This window comes from Otolemur garnettii, unplaced genomic scaffold (assembly GCF_000181295.1).
Source record: "Otolemur garnettii isolate 467f Iridium unplaced genomic scaffold, OtoGar3 scaffold00066, whole genome shotgun sequence".
NCBI lineage: Eukaryota > Metazoa > Chordata > Mammalia > Primates > Galagidae > Otolemur > Otolemur garnettii.
The window spans coordinates 139,624-145,731 of record NW_003852461.1 but is presented as its reverse complement, the minus strand read 5'-3'; the positions used below and the strand labels follow the sequence as shown (position 1 = coordinate 145,731).

General features: G+C 40.9%; 1 protein-coding gene and 1 pseudogene across 1 annotated transcript in view; one reads left to right on the top strand and one right to left on the bottom strand.

Moving 5' to 3' along the window:
- The window catches only part of SCP2 (sterol carrier protein 2), a 65,271-nt gene that overhangs the window by 46,415 nt on the left and 12,748 nt on the right, over positions 1-6,108 (bottom strand). The window lies entirely within an intron of this gene.
- Positions 371-1,040, top strand: LOC100955659 (annotated as a pseudogene).

Below are 6,108 nucleotides of genomic sequence, written 5' to 3'. Positions count from 1 at the left end.
CCCACTGGGTATTGTGGTGAGGGCCTGTAGTACCAGCTACTTGAGAAGCTGAGACAGGCTCAGCACCTGTGGCTCAAGTGGCTAAAGTGCCAGCCACATACACCTAAGGTGGCGGGTCCCAGGCCCGCCAAACAACAATGATGGCTGCAACCAGAAACAGCCGGGTATTGTGGTGGGCTCCTGTGGTCTCAGCTACTTGGGAGGCTGAGCCCAGGAGTTGGAGGTTGCTGTGAGCTGTGATGCTACAGCACTCTACCTAAGGCAATAGCTTGAGGCTCTGTCTCAAAAAAAAAAAGGATCACTTAAGCCCAAGAGTTTAAAGTTGCTGTGAGCTATGATGCCACAGCACTCTACCCAGGGTAAGAGTCAGTCTCTGCTTTGTGTGTGTGTGTGTGTGAGACAAACTCCATCAATATTAAAATGCATGTTACCTTTGACACAGTGAGTCCACTGTCTAGAATTTATCCTATAGATACTTGACAAAAGTATGGAAAGGCAGGAAGATACTTGCTATGGTGCTATTTAGTAACCAACTTGACACAACCTATATGACTTTCATTCAGGAAATGGACATTTCAGCTTTCTGTGTGCTTGGGTGCCCAAGCTACAGAGTGTCTCAGTCTAGGCAGATGAACAGAGTGGTTAGCAAGATGAACAGAGATGCACAGAGAGGAGCAGCGATTAACCAATAGTTGACAGAAACTGGAGAAAGAAAACACCCCAAAGAGTTGCTGAGAATTAACTGGAGGCACACTATGAAGAGGTAATTAAAGAAAAAGGGCTAAAACACATTACTTTTGGTGACATGGTGGCTGACATCACTCCAAAAAGCAGAGTCCTGACATCTCACAGTGTAAAGAAGGAGCTCCTGCAAAGAATAAGAACATTCCTTGCACGGCCTGCCAGCCTTTAAAATTGAATTAGATTGTGTTATTCTGTGGTTTTATTTCTAAAAGTAAAAGTAACCATAAACTAGACATCAGCTTCCCAGAATAAAATCCTTTCTTATATGATGGTATAAAAAATAATAACAGGCCACGTGTGGTGGCTCATGCCTGTAATCCCAGCACTTGGGAGGCTGAGGCAGATGGACTGCCTGACCTCACGAGTTTGAGACCAGCGTGAGCCAGAGTGAGACCCTGCCTCTAAAAAACAGCCAGGTGTTGTGGTGGGCACCTGTAGTCCCAGCTACATGGGAGGCTGAGGCAAGAGAATCACTTAAGCCCAAGAGTTGAAGGTTGCTGTTGGCTGTGATGCCACAGCACTCTATCAAGGGCGACACAGTGAAACTCTGTCTCAAAAAAATAATAATAATAACAATTAAACTATCAGCCACACTCCGACAATGGAAGTACTATGAAGGCATTAAAAAGAATAAGGAATATTTGCAACTGATAAAAGGATAGAAGGATTTTTTTTGAGACAAAGTCTCACTATATCACCCTCAGTAGAGTGCTGTAGCATCATGGCTCAGTACCCAGCTATTTTTTGTTGTTGCAGTTGTCATAGTTGATTAGCTGGCCCAGGCCAGATTCAAACCTGCCACCGTCGGTGTATGTGGCTGGCACCACAACCACTGTGCTACGGGTGCCGAGCCAATAATATAGAAGGATTTTTAAAATATAAGTAAAAAAAGGAGTCTACAATGTGATAAATATACACACATACACACAGAAAGACTGTATAAACATATAAAGACACATTTGTAAAAGCACACACATATTTGGAAAAAACGAAAGAAACATTAAGGACTGACTCGGAGAAATAAAACTTAGGGTAAAGAAGAAGAGAAAGACTTGTTAAATGTTAAAATTTGTCATCCAGATAGAACATTTAAAAATATATAACAACCTTTTCAAGAACTATTTGGTAGTTTCTTATCAAGTTAAATATGTATATACATATGTGTGTGTGTGTGTATCCTATGATCCAGTAATTCCACTCCAAGTTAGCAACCCAGAAGAAATAAAAATATATGTCTTCAAAGAGACTTGTACACAAACATTCGCAGGATTCTTGTTCATATAGCCCTAAACAGGAAATAACTTAAATGTCCAACCAGTACTTAATGAATAAACAAGCTGTTATATTTCAACAATAGAATACTACTTGGTAATAAAAAAAAGAACAAACAACTGATAAGAAAAACTTGGATGACTCTTATATTCTTCTGAGTAAAATAAGCCAGACCCTCCCCCCAAAAGAGTACATGTGTATGTACTGCATGACTGAATTTCTATTAAGCTTTTGGATCAACAAAACTAATCTATAATGATCGGAGTCAAAAAACTTAGCCTGGTGGTGGTGGTGTGGGGCGGTGGGGGAGTGTTTGAGGGAGGCCAGGGGATTGACTGAAAATAGGATATAGCTTTTAGGGGTGATAAAAAGTTCTTTGTCTTGTTTTAGCTAGTTGTTGTATGGATGTATACAAATGTCAGAACCAATTACACATTTAAAGTGTATAGTACAATGGTTTTTAGCGTATTCATGGAATTTTGTAACCATGACCACAGTTTCAGAACATTTTCATCACCTCAAAAAGCAACTCCATACCCTTGAGCTATGTCCCACAGTCCTAAGTAACCACTAATCTACTTTCAGTCTCTAAGGATTTGCCTACTCTGGGCATTTTACAAAAACAAAATTATATAAGATGTGGTCTTTTCTTACTGCATTCTTTCACTTGCAAACTGCTAGGTTTCATCTATGTTGAGGCCTGCACCGGTACTTCATTGCTTCCATGGCCAAAGAATATTTCGTAGCATGACTCTACCACATTTTGTTTATCCATTTATTGGTTGATGATAGACATCTGGGTTGTTTCCACTTTGGGGCTATTAAGAATAATGCTGCTATGAATATCAACGTATAAGTTTTTGTGAGAACTAGGCATTTTATTGTATAAAAACTATACCTCATCTTTAAGAACAAATATAAACATCTATATTTTGTTGTTGTAAAAATCTATTTTATTGTTACTATAAAGCAAGGTTTCTGAGGATTTCAGTGGATGGCTAAATAAAACCATCTCAGAATGGCAGAGAAGCAAATTATAATAAAAACATGTTCTTTCAGAGGAGAAAAAAGTTGTATGTCAATAAAAGCAACTAGTCTGAAATGTGATGTTTGTCTGCTGTTGGAACAGAGGTTTCCTGTGTGAGGAGGAAGCTGCCTGAAAGGAGAACTGAAATCACGGCCTCACACACAAGCGACAGTAGAACTCTTACAAGGCTGCAGTGACCACGCCACAAAAATATTTAGCATCATCCTGACTTCTCTATATCCCATTAACAGCAAAATCCACACTGAAGTATGATCTAGTTCTTTAGAGGGACAAGGAAAGTAGTTTAGTCTATTTACCAAAGGCCAAAAATACCTTTAAAATAATGTCTGTGTGGTATTGGGCATGTTTACATAGAGATATGGTGCCAGAAGGCTGTCATGCTAGGAAAAAAGTTATTTTCTTTACAAATTTAAGAATGTTCTCTTCCTGAAATTATTCTAAATTAGTTTTATTATTGTGATACAAAGTAAGTTTTATTACTGGACTTTATCACGGGACAAAACCCACCCAAAAAAACTAAAAAAAAAAGTTACGAGGATCCTTCATGGCTTCCTTTTGTAAAAATGGTCCAAAGAGAATACTAGAAATTACTGGATTCCTACTTTCGTGGGAACTCTTCTGTCTACTTTACAACACTTATTTCCTCACTTAATCCACAGAACAGCCTTATAAGGCAGGGTCTGTATTTTATTGCCATTTTACAGGTTAGGAAACTAGGATTAACTGGCTACACTACATACTGAAGAGAGAGAAGAGGCTGGGACTAAACCCAAGACTTCATTTTCATAGAACACATACCTAAAATTCATGGGCAGAGCCTGTGGCTCAGTGAGTAGGGCAGCGGCCCCATATAAGGAGAGTGGCAGGTTCAAACCCGGCCCCAGCCAAACTGCAACAACAACAAAAAAATAGCCAGGAGTTGTGGTAGGCACCTGTACTCCCAGCTACTCTGGAGGCTGAGGCAAGAGAATTGCCTAAGTCCAGGAGTTGGGGGTTGCTGTGAGCTGTGGTGGCACAGCACTCTACCAAGGGCAATAAAGTCAAATTCTGTCTGTTAAAAAATTAAAAAATAAAAAATAAAGACCTCCAGGGATACCTTTTTTTTTTTGAGACAGAGTCTAACCATGTCACCCTCGGTAGAGTGCCGTGGCGTCACAGCCCACAACAACCTGAAACTCTTGGGCTTAAGCTATTCTCTTGCCTCAGCCTCCCGAGTAGATGGAACCACAGGCGCCTGCCACAAAGCTCAGCTATTTTGTTGTTGTTGTTGTTGTTATAGTCGTTGTTGTTATAGTTGTCGTTGTTGTTTGGCAGGCCCGGACCATGTTTGAATCCACCAGCCTGGGTGGTGTGGCCAGCGCCCTAACTGCTGAGCTACGGGAGCTGAGTCAGGGACCTCTTATTCTTCAGATTTTCCCTTGAAGTTTTTTGGTTATCTGATTGTTTATCCCAATAGGGACCTCAGGTAGCCACTTGGTTAAACAGATGTCACTGGTCATTTTTTGACAAATGCCTCCTGGGGAAACTGCTTTGCAACGAGTAAGTTTTCAGTCAAGTTAAGTAAAGGCAAACCTTTCCAGTGGAGTTTACTGGGACCTTATCCGACAGGTCTGATAATGGTAATCCTCTAATGATGGGGCTCGGAAAGAGTTTCAACTCTATTTTCACTCCCTCAGTGCTGGCGAGGCTGCTAATCGTCCTGGTGATTGCAGGCTGTTGGTTTTCAAGGTTACCATAGAGCTGAGAAGACCAGAAGGTGTTATGGAAAGTGAAAATGCCACTAAGTTTGTTGTTCTTGTGGAGATTCTACTCCAGGTTTTTGTTGTTTTAAATAAACACTATCCTCAAGCCCCTCAGATTATTGTAACTTTTATGGTGAATTTCAAAGTTACGAAAAAAGTTGACCTTGATAGTTTTTGCCAGTGTTCTTGGTATTTTTATAAAGGAGAGTTTGGAGATGCTGCTATTACTATTTTTTTTTCTTTGAGAAAGAGCCTCAAGCTGTCGCCCTGGGTAAAGCACCATGGCGTCACAGCTTACAGTAACCTCAAACCCTTGGGCTTAAGCAGTTCTCCTGCCTCAGCCTCCCAAGTAGCTGGAACTACAGGCACCCACCACAATACCCAGCTATTTATTGGTTGTAGTTGTCAGTATTGTTTAACAGACCTGGGCTGGATTCAAACCCACCAGCTCTGGTGTATGTAGCTGGCAACCTTAGCCACTTTGAGCTATAGGTGCCAAGCCTCAAAATTATTGTAGAAATTGCACTGTACAAGTTTGTCATTTTACAATTAAGGAACAAAGAATTAAAGTGATTAATTAACTGATAAAAATAGTCATGTGACTATTTAGTAAAACTCTCATTTCAAAAGTTCTAGTCCTGGCTTGGCACCTGTAGCTCAAGCGGCTAGGGCACCAGCCAAATACACCAGAGGAGGCGGATTGGAATCCAGCCAGGGCCCGACAAACAACAGTGACAACTACAACCAAAAAATAAAAGCCAGGCGTTGTGGCAGGCACCTGTAGTCCCAGCTACTTGGGAAGCTGAGTCAAGAAAATCACTTGAGCCCAAGACTTTGAGGTTGCTGTGAGTTGTGATGCCATAGCACTCTACCCAGGGCTACAGCTTGAGACTCTGTCTCAAAAAAAAAAAAAGTTCTAGTACTGGTTCGGTGCCTGTAGCACAGTGGTTACAGTGCCAACCATGCATACCAAGGCTGGCAGGTTCAAACCTGACCCAGGCCTGCTAAACAACAATGACAGCTACACCAAAATAATAGCTGGGTGTTGTAACAGGCGCCTGTAGTCCCAGCTCTCAGGAGGCTGAGGCAAGAGAATCACCAAAGCCTAAGAGCTGGAGGTTGCTGTAAGCTGTGATGTAACAACACTCTACCAAGGGTGATAAAGTGAGATTCTATCTCTTAAAAAAAACAAAAATGAAAAGTTCTAGCAATGTTGTCTCCTGAGAAAACATGTTCTGTACAATGTAACCACACATAAATAGCATGCTCATTTCAAAATGATTCTTTTTTTTTTTTTTTTTT